The sequence below is a fragment of the Mus caroli genome, unplaced genomic scaffold (assembly GCF_978045245.1).
Source record: "Mus caroli unplaced genomic scaffold, Mus_caroli_1 scaffold_7, whole genome shotgun sequence".
Classification (NCBI taxonomy): Eukaryota; Metazoa; Chordata; class Mammalia; order Rodentia; family Muridae; genus Mus; species Mus caroli.
The window spans coordinates 8,465,798-8,492,178 of record NW_028227262.1 but is presented as its reverse complement, the minus strand read 5'-3'; the positions used below and the strand labels follow the sequence as shown (position 1 = coordinate 8,492,178).

Genomic DNA, 26,381 nt, shown 5'->3' with positions numbered 1-26,381 from the left:
AGAGAATGGATACATGGCCATGCTCAGCTTGTTCTCTCCACTTTGACACAGTCCAGGATTCTCTGCCTAAGGAATGATTACCCCCACGGTTGGTCTTTCCAACTCAATTAGTGCACTCTAATCAGGCTCAATACCCTACCCTATTTCACTACCAATAAATGTTTTAGCAGCTGGATGGCTACCTTGTACCTGCAGTTGTATTGCTTCTGTCCTCAGACATGAAACCACCAGGAAGATAGCTCAGTGGGCAAACTTCTTACTACACAAGCCTAAGGACCTGAGTTCAGATCCCTACTGCCTACATAACAGCCCAGACATACTGTCACATGACTCTAACCTTGGCATTTGGAGAGATAGACAGGAAGACTCTGGGAGCCAGCAGTGCCAGCTTGTGAACTCCATGTTCAGTGAGTGATCCTGCCTCAAAAAATAATATGGAGAGCAATAGAGGAAGGCTCTAAAACCTACCTCTGGCTTCCACACACATGTGCATACATGTGAATGAACATCTACAAATACATTCACACACACACACACACACACACACAAACACACACACACACATACACACACCAAGCAGCTCACAAAGCTGCTTATTAGTAAACATTACCTGTGAAGGGGAAAGGATAGAAGCCAAATTTAGCAAAGTCAAAAAGTTGAATAAAGCCCAAAGCTGGTAAAAGCCTCTGAGGCCTGCAGAGTCCCCAGTTAGTACAACCTGCCAGTGTTCACCATCTGGGCCACAATGGCTGGCCTTTGTGCTTCTTCTTCCTCGACCCGTCCCGGTGGGTCTGCTCCTGTGACAGAAGTCCCTTTAGAGGGTGTCCAGCTGTGTCTTGCCACTGTAGGCTTGTCCCTCTGGGTAAGCTGGCCAGTGGCCTTTGAGAAGGGGTCTGTGGTAAGGTGTACCTATTTCCACAGTAATCCTCCTACAGCCAGGGAAACTTCCTTTGAGGCAAGGGGAAGGGTTCATGGGGTGAAATGAGGGAGGGAAAATAATTGTCTTGGCATGCAGTGTTGGCTCACTTGGTTAAGGGCCTGAGTTCAGACCCCCCAGTACCCACATAAAAGTCATGGCTGCCAGTATATTCCTGTAACCCCAGTCCCACAAAGTGGCAGGAGTCAGGGAGATTCCTAGCTCTTGTTGGGTAACAGTCTAGCTGAACTGGTAAGCTCTAGGTCCACTTATCCCCCTAAAATAAACTGGAGAACAATAGAAGACACCCAGTGTGGACCTCTGGCCTTCATCCATAGATTCATACATGTAAATCTACATGCACGCGCGCACACACACACAAACACATGCACACATACAGGCACACACACACAATACACCCACACACACATACACGCACACACACACATACACGCACACACACATTCACACATACACATGCAAACATAAAGAACAAATGCATATATCATACACATGCATACTTACACTAATTAAATGTGTACATGTTACCAATTTAACACCCAAGAGAATCCATTCAGGGAGGTCTGAATGAAGAATGGGGATGGGAATTTGATTCAGGAGAAGGCACATATGTAACAGGTGGGCATGAGAACATGTGAGACAGACAAGCAGGTGGTAAGGAAACTGGGGGCGGGGAGATCATACGCTGCTTTTTCAAAGTCCAGCCTTGCTGATTTTAATTGTGAAAGGAGGTGTGGCCCTAGTTCCTGGGGTCATCTCCACCTCTCCACACAGGATGAATGGCTGCAGACAAGCTAATGTACCCCAGCTTCACATGGCTATTTACACTCAGGGCTGGGGATTAAGGGTTCTGTGTCCACATTTTACTCCTCTTAGATCACCTGGAAAGATTTGAGCCTGAGACTTCTCAGAGCCTGTCAGAGCTGACAGGGTAATGTAGTAAAAGGCTTTCGATTCTCATAGGCTGGAGGGGCCACAGTTATTTTTATTTTTATTTATTTATTTATTTTGCTTAACAATGAGCCCATCAGAAAGAAGGGGCATGAGCCAGTTCACTTTCCTTTGTTGTCGCAAAGTTAATAGCAAACCGCTTAGCCCTAGGAAGCAAAGACTGAGAGCCCTGTCAGCTTTTCTGTTTGTAGTGAAGAGCCTGAAAATGTGCTGAGTTGGCTTCTTTCAATTCTTGTGATGTCATCATCCACGTAGACATATGCACAAAGCCTTAAAGAGGACCAAGTTCACTACTGTGTGAATGAAGTTTCTATTCAACACCATGTAAATTCTATCTTCCTCTGTCTGTAAATGACCCTATACATTGTACCCCACAAGTCAGCCATTATTTAGCTAATCCTCCACATTCATCCATCTTATATCTCCTCCATCTAATATTTTTAACATCATTTTGATACATTTCCTAGGCCCATTATTCCCAGAGGTGCATAATTATTTCTTTATTCTAGCTTTTAATTTTTGGATGTGTGAGACGGTGTTATCCTCTGTATCTCAGTCTAACCTAGGACTCACTATATAGCCCAGGTCTGGCTCAGGCTCTAAAACACTGGGATTAAAGGCTCCTTTATGTTACATTATTGTTTTAAATATTTGTATGTATGTGTGTTTGTATGTGCCTGGTTGTCTGCATGTGCTCCAGACAGAAGAGGGCATTGGATACACACCAATAGGTATCCACATAGAAATAGGACAGAATATAAAGAAGCAGTTTTTCTTTTTTTTAAATATATTTAGCACATACATCTTTTATTCTATTGATGGAAATTCCAGTTAAACATTTGGTGGTAAACAAATATTTAAAATATCTGCATTATAGATACCTAATTCATATATAGAACCCATATGTGATTTTTTTAAACATTGATATTTATTTCCTTTTTCAGATCACTGTTTTAAGTGTTTACATTCAAACTCATTTTCACTCTCACCTTTCTTCTTTTTTTAAAATATTTTTATTACATATTTTCCTCGTTTACATTTCCAATGCTAGCCCAAAAGTCCCCCATACCCTCCCCCACCACTCCTCTATCCACCATTTCCACTTTTTCGCCCTGGCGTTCCCCTATATTGGGGCATGTAAAGTTTGCATATCCAATAGGCCTCTCTTTCCAGTGATGGCTGACTAGGCCATCTTTTGATACATATGCAGCTAGAGTCAAGAGCTCCGGGGTACTGGTTAGTTCATAATGTTGTTGCACCTACAGGGTGGTTGCAGATCTCTTTAGCTCCTTGGATACTTTCTCTAGCTCCTCCATTGGGGGCCCTGTGATCCATCCAATAGCTGACTGTGAGCATCCACTTGTGTGTTTGTTAGGCCCCAGCCTAGTCTCACAAGAGACCACTATATCAGGGTCCTTTCAGCAAACACTTGCTAGTATATGCAATGGTGTCATTGTTTGGAGGCCAATTATGGGATGGATCCCTGGATATGGCAGTCTCTAGATGGTCCATCCTTTTGTCTCAACTCCAAACTTTGTCTCTGTAACTCCTTCCATGGGTGATTGTTTCCAATTCTAAGAAGGAGCAAAGTGTCCACACTTTGGTCTTCGTTCTTCTTCAGTTTCATGTGTTTTGCAAATTGTATCTTATATCTCGGGTATACTAAGTTTCTGGGCTAATATCCACTTATCAGTGAGTACATATTGTGTGAGTTCCTTTGTGATTGTGTTACCTCACTCAGGATGATGCCCTCCAGGTCCATCCATTTGGCTATGAATTTCATAAATTCATTCTTTTTAATAGCTGAGTAGTACTCCATTGTGTAAATGTACCACATTTTCTGTATCCATTCCTCTGTTAAGGGGCATCTGGGTTCTTTCCAGCTTCTGGCTATTATAAATAAGGCTGCTATGAACATAGTGGAGCATGTGTCCTTCTTACTGGTTGGGACATCTTCTGGATATATGCCCAGGAGAGGTATTGCGGGATCCTCCGGTAGTACTATGTCCAATTTTCTGAGGAACCGCCAGACTGATTTCCAGAGTGGTTGTACAAGCTTGCAATCCCACCAACAATGGAGGAGTGTTCCTCTTTCTCCACATCCTCGCCAGCATCTGCTGTCACCTGAATTTTTGATCTTAGCCATTTTGACTGGTGTGAGGTGGAATCTCAGGGTTGTTTTGATTTGCATTTCTCTGATGATTAAGGATGCTGAACATTTTTTCAGGTGTTTCTCAGCCATTCGGTATTCCTCAGGTGAGAATTCTTTGTTTAACTCTGAGCCCCATTTTTAATGAGGTTATTTGATTTTCTGAAGTCCACCTTCTTGAGTTCATTATATATATTGGATATTAGTCCCTTATCTGATTTAGGATAGGTAAAGATCCTTTCCCAATCTGTTGGTGGCCTTTTTGTCTTATTGATGGTGTCTTTTGCCTTGCAGAAGCTTTGCAGTTTCATGAGGTCCCATTTGTCCATTCTCGATCTTATAGCACAAGCCATTGGTGTTCTATTCAGGAATTTTTCCCCTGTGCCCATATCTTCGAGGTTTTCCCCCACTTTCTCCTCTATAAGTTTCAGTGCCTCTGGTTTTATGTGGAGTTCCTTGATCCACTTAGATTTGACCTTAGTACAAGGAGATAGGAATGGATCGATTCGCATTCTTCTACATGTTAACAACCAGTTGTGCCAGCACCATTTGTTGAAAATGCTGTCTTTCTTCCACTGGATGTTTTTAGCTCCCTTGTCGAAGATCAAGTGACCGTAGGTGTGTGGGTTCATTTCTGGGTCTTCAATTCTATTCCATTGGTCTATTTGTCTGTCACTATACCAGTACCATGCAGTTTTTATCACAATTGCTCTGTAGTAGAGCTTTAGGTCCGGCATGGTGATTCCACCAGAGGTTCTTTTATCCTTGAGAAGAGTTTTTGCTATCCTAGGTTTTTTGTTATTCCAGATGAATTTGCAGATTGCACTTTCTAATTCGTGGAAGAATTGATTTGGAATTTTGATGGGGATTGCATTGAATCTGTAGATTGCTTTTGGCAAGATAGCCATTTTTACAATGTTGATCCTGCCAATCCATGAGCATGGGAGATCTTTCCATCTTCTGAGATCTTCTTTAATTTCTTTCTTCAGAGACTTCAAGTTTTTATCATACAGATCTTTCACTTCCTTAGTTAGAGTCACACCAAGATATTTTATATTATTTGTGGCTATTGAGAAGGGTGTTGTTTCCCTAATTTCTTTCTCAGCCTGTTTATTCTTTGTGTAGAGAAAGGCCATGGACTTGTTTGAGTTAATTTTATATCCAGCTACTTCATTGAAGCTGTTTATCAGGTTTAGGAGTTCTCTGGTGGAATTTTTAGGGTCACTTATATATACTATCATATCATCTGCAAAAAGTGATATTTTAACTTCATCTTTTCCAATTTGTATCCCCTTGATCTCCTTTTGTTGTCGAATCGCTCTGGCTAGGACTTCAAGTACTATGTTGAATAGGTAGGGAGAAAGTGGGCAGCTTTGTCTAGTCCCTGATTTTAATGGGATTGCTTCCAGCTTCTCACCTTTTACTTTGATGTTGGCTACTGGTTTGGTGTAGATTGCTTTTATCATGTTTAGGTATGGGCCTTGAATTCCTGATCTTTCCAAGACTTTTATCATGAATGGGTGTTGGATCTTGTCGAATGCTTTTTTCCCATCTAACGAGATGATCATGTGGTTTTTGTCTTTGAGTTTGTTTATATAATGGATTATGTTGATGGATTTCCGTATATTAAACCATCCCTGCATCCCTGGAATAAAACCTACTTGGTCAGGATGAATGATTGCTTTAATGTGTTCTTGGATTTGGTTAGCGAGAATTTTATTGAGTATTTTTGCATTGATATTCATAAGGGAAATTGGTCTGAAGTTCTCTATCTTTGTTGGATCTTTCTGTGGTTTAGGTATCAGAGTAATTGTGGCTTCATAGAATGAGTTGGGTAGAGTACCTTCTACTTCTATTTTGTGGAATAGTTTGTGCAGAACTGGAATTAGACCTTCTTTGATGGTCTGATAGAACTCTGCACTAAACCCATCTGGTCCTGGGTTTTTTTTGGCTGGGAGACTATTAATGACTGCTTCTATTTCTTTAGGGGATATGGGACTGCTTAGATCGTTAACTTGATCCTGATTTAACTTTGGTACTTGGTATCTGTCTAGAAATTTGTCCATTTCATCCAGGTTTTCCAGTTTTGTTGAGTATAGCCTTTTGTAGAAGGATCTGATGGTGTTTTGGATTTCTTCAGGATCTGTTGTTATGTCTCCCTTTTCATTTCTGATTTTGTTAATTAGGATGCTGTCCCTGTGCCCTCTAGTGAGTCTAGCTAAAGGTTTAACTATCTTGTTGATTTTCTCAAAGAACCTACTCCTTGTTTTGTTAATTCTTTGAATAGTTCTTCTTGTTTCCACTTGGTTGATTTTGCCCCTGAGTTTGATTATTTCCTGCCTTCTACTCCTCTTGGGTGAATTTTCTTCCTTTTCTTCTAGAGCTTTTAGATGTGATGTCAAGGTGCTAGTGTGTGCTCTCTCTAGTTTCTTTTTAGAGGCACTCAGAGCTATGAGTTTCCATTTTAGAAATGCTTTCATTGTGTCCCATAGGTTTGGGTATGCTGTGACTTCTTTTTCATTAAACTCTAAAAAGCCTTTAATTTCTTTCTTTATTCCTTCCTTGACCAAGGTATCATTGAGAAGAGTGTTGTTCAGTTTCCACGTGAATGTTGGCTTTCCATTATTTATGTTGTTACTGAAGATCAGCCTTAATCCATGGTGGTCTGATAGGATGCATGGGACAATTTCAATATTTTTGTATCTCTTGAGGCCTGTTTTGTGACCAATTATATGGTCAATTTTGGAGAAGGTCCCGTGAGGTGCTGAGAAGAAGGTATATCCTTTCGTTTTAGGATAAAATGTTCTGTAGATATCTGTTAAGTCCATTTGTTTCATCACTTCTGTTAGTTTCACTGTGTCCCTGTTTAATTTCTGTTTCCACGATCTGTCCAATGATGAAAGTGGTGTGTTGAAGTCTCCCACTATTATTGTGTGAGGTGCAATGTGTGCTTTGAGCTTTACTAAAGTGTCTCTAATGAATGTGGCTGCCCTTGCATTTGGAGCATAGATATTCAGAATTGAGAGTTCCTCTTGGAGGACTTTATCTTTGATGAGTATGAAGTGTCCCTCCTTGTCTTTTTTGATAACTTTGGGTTGCAAGTCTATTTTATTCGATATTAGAATGGCTACTTCAGCTTGTTTCTTCAGACTATTTGCTTGTAAAATTGTTTTCCAGCCTTTCGCTCTGAGGTAGTGTCTGTCTTTTTCCCTGAGATGGGTTTCCTGTAAGCAGCAGAATGTTGGGTCCTGTTTGTGTAGCCAGTCTGTTAGTCTATGTCTTTTTATTGGGGGAATTGAGCCCATTGATATTAAGAGATATTAAGGAAAAGTAATTGTTGCTTCCTTTTATTTTTGTTGTTAGAGTTGGAATTCTGTTCTTGTGGCTGTCTTCTTTTTGGTTTGTTGAGGGATTACTTTCTTGCTTTTTCTAGGGCGTGATTTCCGTCCTTGTATTGGTTTTTTTTTCTGTTATTATCCTTTGAAGGGCTGGATTCGTGGAAAGATAATGTGTGAATTTGGTTTTGTCATGGAATACTTTGGTTTCTCCATCTATGGTAATTGAGAGTTTGGCCAGGTATAGTAGCCTGGGATGGTGTTTGTGTTCTCTTAGTGTCTGGATAACATCTGTCCAGGCTCTTCTGTCTTTCATAGTCTCTGTTGAAAAGTCTGGTGTAATTCTGATAGGCCTGCCTTTATATTTTACTTAACCTTTCTCCCTTACTGCTTTTAATATTCTCTCTTTATTTAGTGTATCTGTTGTTCTGATTATTATGTGTCAGGAGGAATTTCTTTTCTGGTCCAGTCTATTTGGATTTCTGTAGGCTTCTTGTAGGTTCATGGGCATGTCATTCTTTAAGTTTGGGAAGTTTACTTCTATAAATTTGTTGAAGATATTTGCTGGCCCTTTAAGGTGAAAATCTTCATTCTCATCAACTCCTATTATCTGTAGGTTTGGTCTTTTCATTGTGTCCTGGATTTCCTGGATGTTTTGAGTTAGGATCTTTTTGCATTTTCCATTTTCTTTGATTGTTGTGCCAATGTTCTCTATGCAATCTTCCGCACCTGAGATTCTCTCTTCCATCTCTTGTATTCTGTTGCTTATGCTCCAATCTATGGTTCCAGATTTCTTTCCTAGGGTTTCTATCTCCAGCATTGCCTCACTTTGGGTTTTCTTTATTGTGTCTACTTCCCTTTTTATGTCTTGGATGGTTTTATTCAATTCCATCACCTGTTTGGTCGTGTTTTCCTCCAATTCTTTAAGGGATTTTTGTGTTTCCTCTTTAAGGTCTTCTACCTGTTTAGCTGTGTTCTCCTGTATTTCCTTAAGTGAGTTATTAAACTCCTTCTTGATGTCCTCTACCATCATCGTGACATATGCTTTTAAATCCGGGTCTAGTTTTTCGGGTGTGTTGGGGTGCCCAGGACTAGGTGGGGTGGGAGTGCTGTGTTCTGATGATGGTGAGTGGTCTTGATTTCTGTTAGTAGGATTCTTACATTTGCCTTTCACCATCTGATAATCTCTGAAGCTAGTTGTTATAGTTGTCTCTGGTTAGAGATTGTTCCTCAGGTGATTATGTTAGCCTCTATCAGCAGACCTGGGAGACTAGCTCTCTCCTTAGTTTTGGTGGTCAGGCTACTCTCTGCAGGCAAGATTTCTTCTTGCAGGGAAGGTGCCCAGATATCTGGTGTTCAAACCTGCCTCCTGGCAGAAGTTGTGTTACACTCACCAGAGGTCTTAGGATCCTGTGGGGCATCCTGTGTGGGTCCTTGCGGGTGTCTAGAGACTCTGCTGGCAAGGAACCCCAGTGCTGGAGTGGACCGGAAGGGACTTGTGCCCCTGATCAGGCCGGGTTGTCTGCTTCCCTAGTTAGTGCAGTCTCAGGTCCCGCACGATTGGAGTGGAGCAGATGCTGTGTTCCACTCACCAGAGGTCTTAGGATCCTGTGGGGCATCCTGTGGGGGATCCTGTGTAGGTCCTTGCCGGTGTCAGGAGACTCCACTGGCAAGGAATCCTGGTGCTGGAGTCCAGTTTTTCAAAAGAATGAAATAAATTTAAAATACATAAAGAAATAATTGACTATACTAATCAAACAAAACAAAATAAAAGACTGGAGAGGAGAGAGATGGATGGCTCCTTGCAGATGACCCAGACTTGGTTCTTAGCAGAACTGGGTGTATGTATTCATGTGAGTACATATATGTACAAGTTTGTGTGCATGTGGGTAGCCGTGTGTATTTAGGTCAACAGTAGGCCATCTACAGTTGCTCAACTCACTTTATTATTTAGAGATAGGGACTCTCATTGAGCCTGGCTGGATTTCATAGGCTGAGTAGGGGGCCCCAGGGATATGCCTGTCTTTCCTCCCTAGCTCTGGGATGACAAGTATGTGTTCTCATGCCTGGCTTTTAAATGGATGTTGAGGATCTGAACTTATGTAGCAAGTGCTTTACTGAGGGAGCCCTCTCCTCAGCACCATTGCTTGTATTTCAAAAGGCATTGTATATATTCAGTGCTGCCTCTGCCCTGGAGTACTCGCTATGGACCCTACCTGCCCTTGGTGGTTGGAGGTGAGGTGGTGCAGAACCAATGATACAAACTCTAGGAGCAGGTGAGAAACAAACTCACCTGAGCAGTGCTGAAAGCTCCTTGAGTGCCCTCTACCTGTGCCCCATTGGTTTAGAAAGTAGCTCTTCTACAAGTTCCTTCTCCCAGCCCACCTCCAGCAAAAAGTCAGGGCAGGTATCAAGTGAGGGATGGGGTTGCCATCCCACAGTCAAAACTCTGACCCATAATTGTTTCTGTCTGAAAGAGCTGCAGGGATGGAAGTGGAGAGCATCCTGAGGAAAAGAAGGTCTAGTGGCAGACCCAGAGTGGGATCCAGCTCAAGGGGAGGTCCTAAGGCCTGACAATGAGGCTATGCAGCGCTCACAAAAAGGGACCTAGCATGACTGTCCTCTGAAAGACCCAACAAGAAGTTGAAAGGGTCAGATGCAGATATTTGTACCCAACCAATGGACAGAAGCTGCTGATCCCTGTGGTTAAATTAGAGAAAAGCTGAGGAGGAGGGCGACCCTGTAGGAGGACCAGCAGTCTCAATTAATCTGGAGCCCTGGGATCTCTCAAACACTGGACCACCAACTAGGCAGCACACACCAGCTGATATGAGGCCCCCAACACATATACAGCAGAGGACTGCCAGGTCTGGGTTTATTCAGAGATGATTCATCTAACCCTCAAGAGACTGGAGGTCCCAGGAAGTTTAGAGGTTAGATGGGGTGGGTGTGGGTGCTGGAGACATCCTCGTGGAGACAGGCGGTGGAGAGGAGGTATGGGATTCGGAGGGTGGATCAGGAGGGGAATAAAATCTGGATTTTTTTTTTCTTTTTTAAAAAGATATCTCTTCTGAACAGCGGTTCCGGATTGGCTGGCATTTTCTATGTCAGCAGACGTTGGTCTCTCAAGCAGTCTTCAATTGGACTTGCAGGAGATGCTTTTGTGGTCACCACTGTTCCTCCTACAATCAAGGACATTTATTCATTGCCTTATGTCTCTATTGTTCCCCTCCCACCCTCTCTTCTTCTCTCTCTTCCTCTATAACCCTTCCACCCCCATCTCTCTGTCTCTCGCCCCTTCACACATTCTCTCTCTCTCTCTCTCTCTCTCTCTCTCTCTCTCTCTCTCTCTCTCTCTCTCTCTCTCTGTGTGTGTGTGTGTGTGTGTGTGTGTGAGTGATGTTGGAGCTCAAACTCAGCAGGCTCTCCTGTGCATTCTGTGCAAGTGTTCTACCACTGAGGTACAGTCTCCCCCCCCCCTCTCTCACACCTTGTTTTTCACATAAACTTGTGTTTTAGGTTTTTAATGTTTACATTCAAGTCAAATTTATTTCTCAGTGCAGTCTAATGCATGTAAACATGCTGCATTCTAATAGAAACACATATCTTTTGGTTCGTTTTTCACAACTACAGTTTTTGTACACTTGAACTTAATTGTAGTCACAGATCTGAAGGTGTCTAAGCATCCTTTTCTAGTTAGTGGGACATTTGATAGGATTCTGGCTTCTGGAACCCTTGGGTCTGTCTACCTGGACCTGTCATCTCACTTCCTCATTGCTCTTGTTCTCAGAGTGGAAATGTGGCTGCTGGCAGTTTCTGTCTTATGTTAAGGCCTTTGCCATCAGATAGGAGTAGTCCCTGCTTTTGTTTTGGGGTTTTCTAGAGCTTCCTGACAAAGGATGCAATGGCTTACGCTTTGCCCATTCTGCACAATCAATTGCAGGCAGGTGAGCACCTCAGGCAGGACGTGTATTGCTGAGTGTTGGGAAGCATCAGTGGGTTTATAGATTGTACATAGATTATTTGGAGTCTATGGTTAGGATTGTGATTGGTGAAATAATTGGATATTGGAAATGCACAAGTTATAATTATGTCAGTGAATTCATGTTGGCTCATTTCAAAGGTATATTGAGGGTGTTTGAAGAAGAGTGTCTACACGAAGGATTGGGATGTTTGAAGGACTGCCTAGTGTGTGCTAAAAGGGTGTTTTGGGGGCTGTGTGAATTTGGTTTGAAGATCAGCAGTTTTTATGACAGTGGGTTGTCACGGCCTAGTCATACCCAATAGGCTTCCAGACCATCTAGTATGGTGGAGTATTGGAGAAAACACCACTGTCTACACAATAAAGCTGAGAAATGGGAAGGGATGTAAGAGAGGCGGTCCTTCTGGTTTACCTCTTAACTCATTTTTATGCCCCATAACAAGCAAGAAAATCTATGTGTGTTCCAGATTGACCTCATGGGTTTTTTACTGAGCTCTGATGTAAATTTTCATATTCTTGTTTAAACACTTTTAAAATATTTGTGTGAGAGCATTGTATGCATGTGTATGTATGTGCACCATGTGTGTCTGTTGTCTATGGAGATTCTCTGTTATAGTTATAGAATATAACTTTATAGAATTCTATAACTTTATAGAATTCTATAAAGTTATAGATGATTGTGAGCCACCATGAGTATGCTGGGAACCAAGACTGGCTTCTTCGTAAGAGCAACAAGTGCTCTTAACCACTGAGTCATCTCTCTAAATCCAGTATGTATGTATGTATGTATATGATTTATTTGTTTCTATTATTTATATTTGCATGTGTCTGTGTGGGTGCTACCTGTGTGCACTTATCTGTAGAGGTCAGAAGAGATTATCAGAGCCTATGGAAATGTGGTTTCTGGAAATATGTGTGCTGAGAACCAAATCTGGGTCCCTTGCAAGAGCAGGAAGCACTTGTGCCCTCTGAACCATCTCTCAATCCCCTTGTTGGTTTTTGTTTGCTTCTTTGGAAATTACAGTCTTATCTCCTAATTTGACAATTCCTTTGGGTCAGAGACTATTTCTCTAAGTATTCAGGAGCAAAATATTGTAACAAATGTCAATGTTCCACAAACATTTAAAAGCAAAGATAGAACTGAGGGTGGAATAGAATTTGAATTATTCATTTTGAAGACTTCACCATTTTATATAACTATGTTTTACATAACATTTTCTTAGATCTTATCTCTTTGGTGTTGGTCTGCTCACACAATCGGTAGACTAAAAAGGCAAAGGAAAGGACCACCTATTCAGTGTCACATATGGTAGCATGTGCTATGCTTAGGGCATTATTCCACAAGAGGCACTCACCAATATACACTGCATTGCATTGCCAACTTGACTGTAGATCAAATGCATAAACGTGCTTAGCCACAAGAAGGCTTTGAGAACCTATATGCTCTCTGAAATGCAGTGCTTAAAGATTAATGCTCATTGCTTTAGAATTCAGTTGTACCTCTTAAGTTCAGATTGCTCATTAAAACACATTTTATATTATTTATGACAGTTTTATTGCAGTTTAATCTATGTGCAATAAACTGGATGTGAACACAATCAGATGTTTGACACGTGTTGTTTGTGACGCTGTCTCTCCTTTGACAAAGCTCCACACATCCCTCGATGCCCCTCCCTCTCCCTATGGCCATTTCTCCTCCAGGCAGCAGCTTGCTTGTTTTGTCACAGGTAGTTTCCATGTTCTGAAGTTTTATGTAAATGACATCACTGTGTGTTTTGTTTGTTGGAAGGGAATATAATGTGTTCTTGTTTACTCTGCATATTCATCCAGGATTTTCATATGTCACGAGTTCACGTCTTCCTATTTCTGAACCTTAGTCCTCTTTGTAGATACGCCACAGTTTCCTTCCCAATTTCCCCTTGTTAAGTGTGTTTGAACCAACTCTGGGATTAACCTAGTGCACAGCAAGCTTCGGCGAACTCCTCCCTATGACTGTGTACCACAGTTCATGTTGCTCCTCTTGAGTAACTATGTAGGATTTCGGTCACTTGGGTCTGCTTGCTGTGCATGCTTATGTTCTCAAGGAACGAAGTTGCATCTCAAAGCTTATTCGCTAGCTAATTCATTATTTGTTGGTTTATTCACTAGCGATCGGCCATCCCTAGCAGTATTAGCCATCCCAATCAGTATGCATTCTATTTCCTTGTGGTTTTACTGTGTGGCTCCCTCAGCATACACATCTTTTCAGTGGTGACTGTAAATTAACCATCTCACACTGGGGGGATTGAAGTAGCAGTAAGATTACCTCACTGGAAATCTGGAGATGAGCTGTCTGAAATGGTCTGGCTGATGTCAGTATGCCTGGACCTCTGCTTCTCCATTGACTCCAGGGCAGATTCAACGTCCTTCCTTGGTCCAGCACGAAGAGCTGTATTCTTTATTTTCCCCTGGCTTATGGCTGTATCTTCCATCTTCAGTGCCAGAGATGGGGACAACCATTTTGATTGACTCTCCTTCTGTCACATGATAGCTGTTAAGGCCCTCAGATGAGCTGATCCAACCACTTGGGTTCTTAGCTTAGTTTCAGTGAGGAGGAGGAGGAGAAGGAGGAGGGGGAGGAGGGGGAGGAGGGGGAGGAGGGGGAGGAGGATTTTGGAATCTATTGCTCAGTAGTTCCGCTTATTATGGAATGAAAATAGCTGTCCCTTTTGGTTTGCATGTTTGTGAGCCCAGACGATTATGACAAATCAAGCATGGTTGTAAAATTATGGGAAAAGAAAGAGGCGCTCATCAGTGAGTAACAAGATCTTTAAAAAATGATTTGTTTTTATTTTTCTCTTATTATATGTATGAGTGTGTGTCTCTGTGTGGGTATGCACACATGAATGCAGGTTCTCTTAGTAGCCAAAGGCCTCAGATCCCCCTGGAGATGGAGTCGTAAGTGGTTGTGAGCTTATAGATGCTGGGAGTGGAAGGAGAACAGCAAGTGGATGTGGAGCCGTCTGTCCTGCTCCCTCCATGTATTGTTTACTGTCTGTCTGTCCTGCTCCCTCCATGTATTGTTTACTGTCTGTCTGTCCTGCTCCCTCCATGTATTGTTTACTGTCTGTCTGTCCTGCTCCCTCCATGTATTGTTTACTGTCTGTCTGTCCTGCTCCCTCCATGTATTGTTTACTGTCTGTCTGTCCTGCTCCCTCCATGTATTGTTTACTGTCTGTCTGTCCTGCTCCCTCCATGTATTGTTTACTGTCTGTCTGTCCTGCTCCCTCCATGTATTGTTTACTGTCTGTCTGTCCTGCTCCCTCCATGTCATTTTTTCCTAGTTCTCCTTTTTTTTTTTGATTTTTACCAGCTGTTCATCCTGAAGTATATTTCACCTACTCTCCTGTTAACAGACTTAAAAAAATAGTTATAAAGCCAAGACGTCTCAGACATTCTGAATAAGACTGACTCTTATTTAATCATAAATTCAAATTTGCTAAGTATTTACAAAAACTAAGTTATGCCCTTTTAGCCTTTAGCTTATTTTGAAGTTAAGAATTTGCTAACTTGGAAATTTCTTGTGTTGTTCCTTTTACAAAGTTGAAAATAAATGGGTGGCTGAAAATGTACCCCCAAGACAGCTCAATGACCCGTTGTTCAAGGCTCTTGCTTTTTCATAACTTGACATTGATTGGGTTTGTGTGCATACTTCAGAGACCCTCAAGAAACTAAGATCACACATTTTTACTTGGCTACAGACAATGGCGTGTTTGTTCTACCCAGCTTTGCTAGAGTTTGTTAGCTGCTTTCAGGGCAAATATCCTGAATCAGTGTGTTGTTAGGGCTGATAGTATGTGATGATTTAACCCTCAGAACTCGAGCCCTGTGTCTTTTGGCTGGATTCCAAGTGACTACAAGATACACATAGGGCATACTTTGTCCTTAGTGAAAATCATGAGACGGCGGAAATTTTGGGCTCCGTGCTACCTGTTCCAAACTAATAAACTGCCCTATCTGTTACACTCACTTTGGAGCCTGTAAAATGTGCCCATGCTTCCTTTAAAACTGAATTAGGAATGTCCCCTATCTGTGGATGTCTGAATAAATGTGTGTGTGTGTGTGTGTGTTGTCATTGCCCACATTTGAGAAGTAGATTTTCAGAGAGAATTAGTGATGTTTGCACAAGAGATTTAGGTCTAATTTTATGTAGATAATTCTTCCTACCCTCCTTCCCCTTCTGAGTGTGGAAAATGAAGTCCACAGTCACTCGTGTGACTCAGAGTCACACAGTAGAACGGCAGCCTCAGATCTAGAGTATAGCCATTACTCCTGTTAGCAGTTGGAGACAGATTAGCTGTGATAAATCTGAAGATTAGCAGTGTTATGGAAGAACCTTTGAAAGGAATCTTGGAGCTGTTTTTGCAACATGTGGCTTACACCAGAATACTTGACTTGCTTTCAGGAGAAGATCTGAGAGAAGAGGATGAACAAAGCCACTGTAGTCACTCACTGTGATGTAAATAAGGGCTCCAAAGTTTTAAAGTGTGACTGGGCTTTTCAGTCTAAAGAGTGAACAGTCTGCTTAATGAAGTATCTTCATGATAGTCACTAAATTTTAAGTAGAAGGAAATCAAGAGAATAAGAGAGTGTTGCTTGTAAAACTTGGAAAATAAAAACAATTTTAGCAAAAAAAGATATAATCATTTCTTCCCTGCCTCCCCTTTCTCCCCTCCTGGCCCTGCTCACTCCAGCACATAGGTTCTTTATTATTTGTTTCTTATTACGAATGGTTGTGAGCCACCATGTAGTTGTTGGGATTTGAACTCATGACCTCCGGAAGTTGGTGCTCTTAACTGCTGAGCCATCTCACCAGCCAGAGATAAGGCTTTCTGATACCTTATTTTGAATCTTCTGACACTCTCAACAGCAAATCTGATAGCTGAGTATTTGAAACCTGTCTGATTGCAGGTTGGACACACAACTTCATGAGTGAAGAAGCTTGGGCTGCTCAGCAGAGGACCTGAGTTTGGTCCCAGCACCTGTCTCAGGGGCCTCACAGCCTGCCTGGGACTCCAGCTCTAGGGACCAGCTACCCTCTTCTGGTCTCTGGGCACTGCACTCATGTGTACATACCACATACACACAAAATACACCACATGCACACACACAAATATTCACATAAATCGAAAACAAAATTTTTAAAGAAAATTTCAAAACTGCAAGCCCCTTGAATCCTGCTCAAGGTTTCAGTTGTCTGTGCTCACGTCTCCCTCTGTCTAGGCTCGTGCAACAAGAGAAGGAAGCTTGAGGTCAATCAGCACAGGGACCTCACCTTTCAGACCATCTTACATATGTGTCTGTCTATAGTAAGTCATCAAATAGTCTTTATGCATGCATATCTGAGCTTAATACATTCCTCTTTTAAGATTTCCTTTAAGAGTAGAGAGCAATCTAGAAAGCAAACCTTTGTGCACCTTACAGGATTCAGACAAGGGCTGAGGAGAGATGCTCAGTGGTGCAAGTACCTACTGTGCAAGCATGAGGATCCTGGTTCAGATCCCAGGAACCGATTTAGAAAGCTTTGCATGGTAGCCTGCACCTGGCAACCCAAAGCAGCTGCTTACCAGTCTATATCCAAGTTTGGAGGACACCGTTTCTCAAGGGAATGAGGCAAAGCATGACAGAGCAGGATCCCCAGCCTCCTGCTGGCTTTTCTCTCATCTAGCTTCAAGGCACACGTGGGTGCACTTGCCTGCCAACATATGTGCATATACACCACACATACATACATGTACATACATACACATGCCACATGTCCACCACACACACACACACACATTCACACACACACACACATATGCACACACACACACATACCATACCATGACACACACACATACACCACACCACACTATACACATCTCACACATATATCACACATACACACACACACACATTCCATGCATGCATGCACATACATACAAATATACCACACATATACATATAACAACACATTACACACATACTACACACCATACATACACACCACACCACCTTTCTCTTTCTTTTTTCCTTTATTCCTTCTCTCTCTCTCTCTCTCTCTCTCTCTCTCTCATGCACACACACACACACACACACACACACACACACACACTACATACCATACATACAGTTTCAAGATAGGAAATCAGCCGAGTTGCCTGTGTGAAGAGGAGCTAATGAAACCAATCATGTGTGTGCTATGTGCTTTGGATGAGTGAGCACTCACCATAGCCTCTCTGCTAGAGCAGTGGTAAGAACATCATAGTGGAATCCCAGGCTGTGGGAAGTAGAGGATCTGTCCTTCCAAGTCTCCCTCTGTGCGATCTATGAGGCATATGTGGTATGTGGTATGTGTGTCACAAACAGACATCAAGGTAGGTCCCTTGCTTTGAAAGCACAGCTGGTTTTTTGTTTGTTTGTTTGTTTGTTTTGTTTTTTTAAGCAAGCTAGAAGAAGTGCAGTAGCTGGAGAAGATGGCAGCGGAGGAACTATTTATCCTGAGAGAGCACCTTGAGCATGCTCATAGGGGAGGGAGGCTGCAATCGGAGGCAAACTCTGGCAACAGGGAGGAGAGGAGCTGACTGTGGGGGGGGGGGGGGGGTAGGTAGTCCAGGCAGGCGTGGGATGCTTCAGTATTGCCAGTGTTAAGTTCTCCTGTCTCAGTATTGCCAGTGTTAAGTTCTCCTGTCTCAGTATTGCCAGTGTTAAGTTCTCCTGTCTCAGTATTGCCAGTGTTAAGTTCTCCTGTCTCAGTATTGCCAGTGTTAAGTTCTCCTGTCTGCTCAAGTGGAAAGTTGCCTGAATATGTTCGAATTTACTTTAGTAGGCTGAGCTGACAATGTGATCTTTGCTTCATTGGCGTGTCTAATTACATTTTTAAAAAATGTCTGCTAATTCCTTTTCCTTTCCTAAGTTGTATCATGCCTTATGAATGCATTCTCTTTCCACCAAAAGAAAAACCAAACCAGACCTGACCAAATCGAATTTAAATAAACCTCTAAATTCAAAGTAGCAGAAGTCCTTATGACAGAAAAGACATCCTAATATTATTGAAGGAACCTCAAAATAGCTGTTGGGAAAGCATTTCTTTTTCTTTTCTTTTTCCTTTCTTTTCCTTCTTTTCTTTTCTTTTCTCAGAAATTTGTACATCCAAATGCATAAAAACAATGGGAGAGAGGTGCATGAGAAAGAGAATGTAAAATGTTATGAGACAGGGCAGGGATGCAGAGAGGGACCGGCCCTTCCCAGTTGGCAGGAGGAGGGCAGGGAACAGCCTTTGTTCCTGAGGAAGGAGCCTGTGTGAGAGGAGGTTGCAGTGTTCTCTGAAAGCTAGGTGAGCCTCTGGCCATCAGTGCTGTGTGTGAAGGAGGGTTTCCAGAAGAACCCTGGGTCCATCCTACTGGGACTCTGTACTGAGAGAAACAGAGCGAAGAGGCTGGGTTTCTGGGGGTGAAAGCAAGAGCCTTTTTTTTCTCTAGGAAGAAAACATAAGCAAGTGTAAGACAACTTCACCTGGACACACATAATCCTGGATAAATAAAGGATTTATCAAGGGTTTTAAAAATGTAAATAGAGCTCTTCCTGTTCTCCACCATGGTGCAAGATCAAGGGGAAAAGGAGAACCCCATGCGGGAACTGCGCATCTGCAAACTCTGCCTAAAAATCTGTGTCGGGGAGAGCAGAGACAGACTGACCCGGGGAAGCTGAGGTGTTGGAGCAGCTCACAGGCCAGACCCCGGTGTTCTCCAAAGCTAGATACACCGTCAGGTCCTTTGGCATCGGAGAAATGAGAAGATTGCTGTTCACTGCACAGTCCGCGGAGCCAAGGCAGAGGAAATTCTGGAGAGAGGCCTGAAGGTGCGGAAGTATGAGTTGCAGAAAAATAACTTCTCAGATACTGGAAACTTTGGCTTTGGAATTCAAGAACACATTGACCTGGGCATCACATACGACCCAAGCATTGGTATCTACGGCCTGGACTTCTATGTGGTGCTGGGTAGGCCAGGGTTCAGCATCGCAGACAAGAAGCGCAGAACAGGCTGCATTGGGGCCAAACACAGAATCAGCAAGGAGGAGGCCATGCGCTGGTTCCTGCAGTATGCTGGGATCATCCTTCCTGGAAAATAAACTTTATCCAAAAAGCCAATAAAATTTTCTCAGAAAAAAAAAAGTAAATAGATACAGCAAGTCTCTATGGAAGGGCTAAAAGATAAGGTGGCCCTGAGGTGGCCCGGGCTGGTGAAGCAGGCAGCGGAGGAAGAGATGTGTTTAGCTCTGATGTGTTTAGCTGTGGTGGTACAGGCCAGTCAGCCTAGCCTGGCTGCCACTTCAGCTGAGGCAGGAGGATTACAAGAGTTGAAGGTTAGCTTGGACTCTTTAGGAGAACTTGTCTCAACAATGAAATGAGAAATATCAAGTCACAAAGAAGCAGGACAAATGGCCCACTGTTGTGCCCATTAGCTTATGGAAGCACATGCTGGCCTCAGGCCCTCTCAGCTTTGCCAATACCATTGTCAGCCTCTTGGCTCCTCTCATCTCCTACCCTAAACCTCTCCAGCCCGAGGACTTCTTCCCTTCCCTTCCCTTCCCTTCCCTTCCCTTCCCTTCCCTTCCCTTCCCTTCCCTTCCCTTCCCTTCCCTTCCCTTCCCTTCCCTTCCCTTCCCTTCCCTTCCCTTCCCTTCCCTTCCCTTCCCTTCCCTTCCCTTCCCTTCCCTTCCCTTCCCTTCCCTTCCCTTCCCTTCCCTTCCCTTCCCTTCCCTTCCCTTCCCTTCCCTTCCCTTCCCTTCCCTTCCCTTCCCTTCCCTTCCCTTCCCTTCCCTTCCCTTCCCTTCCCTTCCCTTCCCTTCCCTTCCCTTCCCTTCCCTTCCCTTCCCTTCCCTTCCCTTCCCTTCCCTCAGCCCCTGATTCCTTTAAAATCCTGCCATTTTGACCTATGTGCTCTCTTGATCCTGGCTTCTTCTCTTTGCTGGTTTGGCTTCCTCTCTCCTCTCTCTCTCCCCCACCCCCGTTGTCTGTGTTCCTCCCATCTTCTCATGGACTGGACTCTTCCAAATACCTCTGGCTACGCTGTCCCTTGTATCTACAATAAAAATATTCTCCTCAACCACACTTTGGAGTGGTCATGTCCTTCTTTCATTCATTCAACAAACTGGGAGCTAATCAGGCAAAGAACAAGGCCACATTTATACAGCAAACATTGCTCCTGAGCATCATAGCAAGCAACAAGCCCTGTGGATTGTGACTAGAAAGTTCCAGATGCCTCTGCTCAGTATGGTGTTTAATTCCATCCTCAGCACTGCATAAACCCTGCACACTGTGCACAGTGGCATCCTTCTGTAACTAACACACAGATACATGTTGTTCTCTGACCTCCACTCATGCACCACTGCAGGAGTATGTGTGCATGTGTGTGTGTGTATACATTATAAATTTAAGACCCTTTTTTAATGTCAAAGTCATCTAGAGCCCTGTCAGCAGTGGCTGTTAAAGATCTCCCAGCTGTCCACTGCTGACCTCAAACCACAGGCTCTGCAGACAATTCTCTAGTCACACGGTGGAGGTGTTTACAGTTTGTGGAAACTCTAGCTATATTCTGCATTAGTCTGATGTCAAGGTTTCCTTTAAGCAAATGCAAGTGGAGTCACGAAGTGTTCATCTTGTTGGATCTCAGATGTATCCTAAGGTTTTGAGTCTCTATGAGACAATTGTCCAAACCAGGAGCCACCTGCACTTACTCTTGTCGTAAATGTGCTGGGTCTTTGGAACAGAGAAATTCGGGCCCTGTAGCTTAACAGCTAGGAAGGAGCTATTCCGGGACTGTGTTTCTATCCTACTACATGCCTACTCCATGCCATTAGCTCTTTCTGTAGTTCAGCTGATGTAGCACTGATATCATTTCATAAATGTACCATTTCATCTATTTTTTTAAATTGTATGTGTACTTGAATGAGGAGGCCAGAGGCAACCTCACATGTTATCCTCAAGAAACGCACCCATCTCTCACTGAACTCACCCATTAGAGAAGACTGGCTGGCCACGGAGGCCCAAGAATCCATCTGTCTCTGTCCCCCCAAGCAATGGCATTACCACCACGCTACACATTTGGGCATGGATTCTGGGAATAAATCTCGAGTCCTCCTGCTTGCAAGGCAAGCCCTTTATTAACTGATGGAGCTCCCAGCCCACAGTCCTTGAGCTATTCTTTAATGAATTTGGAACAAAATGTGGTGTCACCTACTGTGTTATGAAGTGGCAAACTCAGCTGCATTCTCTAATAGAATTCGTATTGATTCTGCAGCCTTTTACTTGTAGACCAAGACCAAGCTGTGGGCTTTTAGGTCACATTGTGGGAACTCAGCCTTTAAAAGCCTAACTTCTTTTTACTTTATGGGCAGATGTGAATATAAAAGAATAGAGAGAAGAGTTACAGCATTGCAAATGTCAATAGTTTAAAAATGCGATTGGTGGTTGTGAAACTGGAGTCTTGAGATTGACTTGAGTGGGATGAAATAACACAAAAGGAGGCTTAAGGGAGCCCCTGTCCTTTCTGTATGCATGTATTTACATTTCTGTAGTAAATTATCATAATTTGATGTCACCTTGGAATTTATGTTGGCTATAAACTGAACTCTCTCAGACAAGAAGCTGGGATGGCCATGCAGGCCAATGTAGTTTCCAAACCTTCTTCCAGCTCTGTGTGCTTCAGCCAGGTACCTGTGCCTTATACCTCTCTCCTGGAGATGCTTTCACTTTCCAAATGGCTCCACTGCCCCTCTTGTTACCCACGAGCTGGGTAGTAGGCCTCTTACACTGCACAATTTCCTGTACCTTGTATCTGCTGGCTTTCACTCTACCAACGGAAATGTCCCACATAAAACTGCTTAGAAAATTCCATGGCCTTAATGAAGTCCATGGGTCTGTCCCTTTCCTTTTCTGTACTCTTTGACCTCTGTAGATTGTTGTCAGCAGTGATGTCAATCCTCCAAGACCTGTAATCAATAAAACATTGATTTCCACTGTGTCTCTGCCAATCACTGAAGGATGATTGACATCTTAGAGATTGTACAGTGAAATGATCCTGCTTTTTCCTTTGTTTGTCCCAGTTTGAGGAGTACAGTCCACCACTGTATGGAAGATATGGCTGTAGGTGGATCCTGGCTGGCAGTTTTGAGGGCCATGTAGAGGTGAATATTCTAGGATATGGGGGCCTATTGTTAGGTTTTATGTCATTAGGAATAGGCCCTCAAAGGAGACTGTGGGACCCTGGCCTCTTCCTCTGTCTCTGTTTTGTATCCAACATCTGGCCAGAATTATGAAGGAGAAGAGATAGAGAGAGAGAGAGAGAGAGAGAGAGAGAGAGAGAGAGAGAGAGAGAGAGAGAGAGAGAGATACTTAGTGAGAGAGGAGGGTATTTTTGAAAATTAACTCAAGTGCAAAGTCCCTAAGGTACAGGAAAAGAATCCTGAAAGAGAGGATATGCTACATGCATGGTTTGGAGGGACATTGGGTGTTTCCAAAGAATCCATTGTTATTGGTTACTTGATCTCCAGAGTGATGCTATTGCAAGGTGGTAGAACCTCACATGGGGCCTACTGTTATGTCTTGGATTGCTGGGGATATAATATGAAAGGCACCATTAAAGGGAGGGTTGTTGTTGAAGGAGAAGGCCTGACCACTTCTGTTCTCTCTGCCCCCTTATCTTCACCATGGCTGCCTTTCACCATAAAATATTCATCCATAACCTTCTGCTTACAAAATCATGAGCTCAGTGACCCCCATTTTCTTCATAAGTAGAGCACCAGACATTCCATTATAGCAATGCAAAGGTGGCTAGAATACTGTGCAATAAAGTCAGAGAGATAGGATGGATAGACTATGACCATAAAGGCCTAGAGTTTTCTGAGATTAGAAAGACATTGGTGGGCTCTGAGCAGAAGAATAAATGATCTGAGTGTGTATACTATACAAATAATTCTCCTTACTTGCTCTTTTGTGTGTGAAGTGGCCATGGTCAAGGCTGTTACAGTGACTCAGGTGAGGGGTGGTGATGGCTGGCTGAGCTATTAGTGGTAAAGCTGCCAAACATGGCTATTTTCTTGATGCATATTTCAAGTAGAATTGTTAAGATTTGTCAAGGGACTTGATATGTGGTAGAAAGGGAAGGGACAAGACAAGTGACCCACAGAGCTTCTTGGCCTGAACAACCAGGAGGGTAGGATGACCACTCACTTAGATGGGAAAGACTGGAGGCAGATTTAGAAGTTAGGGATTCCATTTGGAGACACAACATAAATGGCTAGCTGTGGAGAGCTGTAAAGTGCCGAGGCCTGATCAATCCTCAGCCTGGATGTGGTCTGTAAAGATAAAGGCTGGATGAGTTCTCTGGGGGAGGTTCTGGTGCTACAGAAGAGAAGGCCAAAGACTGAGCCAGTGTGGAAACTGAAGGTAAAACCATAGTAAACACACAGAAAAGTTGGAGAAAAGGCAGGAGAAGTTTGTATCTGCAGGCCAAGTGAGAGAGATGTTTTAAGGAAGATGAAGCCGAGGTTGCAAATGCTGGTTAAAGATCCCAATACACCAAGACAGAGAGCTCAGCAAGACCCACAGTCATGGGAGGTTACTCTTGACACCAAGGAGACCCAGGGCCAGAAGGCAAGAGAGGACTACATTACACTGAAAGCATAAGAAGAGGAATTGAAGAGAAAATACATACCCAGTGCTGCGTTTTGTTGAAGGCAGTGACCAGGGAGAGCTGAGGATCGAGAAGGGAACAGTCACATAGTCTGATGGCATGAAACACCTTTTAGGAAGAAGGTCTCATATAGCCCAGGTTAGTCCTGAATTTCTGATCTCCCTGCCTGTAGTGGCTATTCTTGGTTGTCAACTTGACTATATTTGGAATGAACTACAATCCAGAATTGGAAGGCTCACCAGTGACCCTTATCTGGAGGCTTGGAGATCCTTATCTGGATCTTGGTATGGAGATCTTGAGACATAGTGGCTATGGATTCCAGAAGATTAAATCTCCTAGTTTAAGGAGATTTAATCTGGGCTACACCTTTCATCTGGGATTAAAGGTGTGGTGGAACACACCTTTAATCTGGGCTACACCTTCTGCTGGAGACAATATAAGGACATTGGAAGAAGGGAGTCTAGCTCTTGCTCCTTCGCCTGCTTGCCGTGTGAGACTGAGTAACTGCTAGATCCTTGGACTTCCATTCACAGCTGTGACTGAACCATTGTTGGGAATTGGGCTGCCGACTGTAAGTCATCAATAAATTCTTTTACTATATAGAGACTATCCATAAGTTCTGTGACTCTAGAGAACCCTGACTAATACACTGCCCTACATGCCAAAGTACTGGGCTTATGAATGCTCAGCAGAAGCCATGGGATGTTAATACTGGTGGGTTTAGGGGGGAGATAAGGTAAAGATACCTTCATATGCCCATATTGTTCAGCAAGTAGGTTTGTGGTAGAGAAATCAACCATTATTCAAGAGGGCTACGCAGGAATCTGTCCTTCAGGCTGAACTGTTTTTCATTAGAGTAACTTCACTATCACATTGGGATAGCTGATAATGGGACTCCTATGAGAGGGGAGTCCCCAAAGGGGTCACGCTCCACAGGCTGAGACCCACTGCTCTAGAGAACCCAGACTCCAACATGCTGCGAAGCTGACAATCCTCCTTGCTGAGGTCACCGAACAAAGGCTTTTGGCATTTTTATTCCTGCATTTTCTCTCATCCTTTTGTTCTTCCACTCTTCCTGTGGGGTCATGTGTGCTGCTGCCCAAGGGTTTTTCTCATAAGGGCATCATGATCCATAGTTATCTACATGTGTCCCCATGGGCCACACTGGCTTAGTTTCTTCTCAGCTCATCTTCTGGGCTTGGTGTTCACCATGGCAATTATGACCTGATATTTTATTCATCTCTTCTACCTGGTCACCGCTGCTGGATTGGGGGTCCTAAACATTGTCCCCCTAGATGATAAGAAGTCTTACTCTGTGATTCCCTATGTGAGTATCACCAGTATGTGACAGAGGAGAGCCATTCCAGAACTGAGTGTTACACCTGCCCCTCTACCGTGTGCACATGAGAACATTAGTGGATGTGTGGGCCTCTGCTCCCTGTCATGGACTGTGGTCCTCTAATCGGACTTTCATCTTTACGTGATAGACCCATTGCTCTCAGGCTCTTTTATTCTTTTCCTCTCTGCTAAAGTGGTTCAAGCATTTCTATCCTTTTTGGGCAGGGGAAAGGGTGGGGTGAAGGGTGGAGATAGTTATCATTGGTTTCTACAGACTTCTGGAACCCAGCAATTTTTGTTGTAAATTGTCCTACAAAAGTGAACATTGTCTCGTGGGGTAAAAAGGGAAAGAATGGGAGGAGAAAAGGGGGAAGGGAGAAGAGCAATCACATTCCAAATGTTTTTATAAACTCCCTTCTCATTTCTTTATCTGTTTATATGTGGTAATGCGTATGCTTGTGCCATAGTGCGTGTGTGGAGATGAGTTGACAAGTCCTAAGAGGCTGTGCTCAACTTCCACCATATGGGTTCCAGAGATGGAACCTAGGTCCCCAGGCTTGCTGGTAAGTGCCATGTCATTAGGCTTCAATCTTGAGCGTAAGACAGAACAAAATTCATTAGCATGGCTGTCACTGTTGATGTTAGCCCTGTGACCACATGCCCTAAAGATCTTCAGAACAGTCTTTTAGCCAGGAAATAGAGATTCCCCAAAAGGTGGGTATTTAGATCACTCATGGGGAAGATTAGACAGAACTCACTGTGATGCCAGGTAAACACTGGAGATTAATTTAAGGAAACCAAGAAAGTTTGTCATGCTGTTTCATGCAATTAAAGACAGAAGTCACAAAGCCTTCTAGGATATACTTCACAATTGCATGTTTACATTTTTAATAACCCTCTTAGAATGCCATACAATGTATTTTAATAACACTCAGTCACTCAGGGTGATCTACCCTCCTCCCCTACTTGTGAC

General features: G+C 43.2%; 1 pseudogene; it reads left to right on the top strand.

The window, feature by feature from the left end:
* The first annotated feature begins 18,971 nt into the window (after positions 1-18,971).
* Positions 18,972-19,538, top strand: LOC110296948 (large ribosomal subunit protein uL5 pseudogene; annotated as a pseudogene).
* Positions 19,539-26,381: the final 6,843 nt, after the last annotated feature.